The sequence below is a fragment of the Brassica oleracea genome, chromosome C9 (assembly GCF_000695525.1).
Source record: "Brassica oleracea var. oleracea cultivar TO1000 chromosome C9, BOL, whole genome shotgun sequence".
NCBI classification, from domain to species: Eukaryota; Viridiplantae; Streptophyta; class Magnoliopsida; order Brassicales; family Brassicaceae; genus Brassica; species Brassica oleracea.
In genome coordinates this window covers 32,664,224-32,664,455 of record NC_027756.1, presented here as the reverse complement: position 1 = coordinate 32,664,455, position 232 = coordinate 32,664,224, and positions in this window count along the sequence as shown.

Genomic DNA, 232 nt, shown 5'->3' with positions numbered 1-232 from the left:
AAAACATATATTAATATAGTTAATTATGTTAAAATATTAAAAATAATGTAAACAAAATTTTTAAGTTGTACCTCTTCTAAGATTCTGTCGGCGTCTTCGGTGGACAATGTGACGGGTAATCCATCGGGAGACTCCTGGGTTAGGTGCGTCTCCCGTTCTTCAATCCGACCAGCCACTGTTCGGAAGAGTTTCTCAGATGCAGGATCCACAAAAACTCCGTCGGATGTGGCGT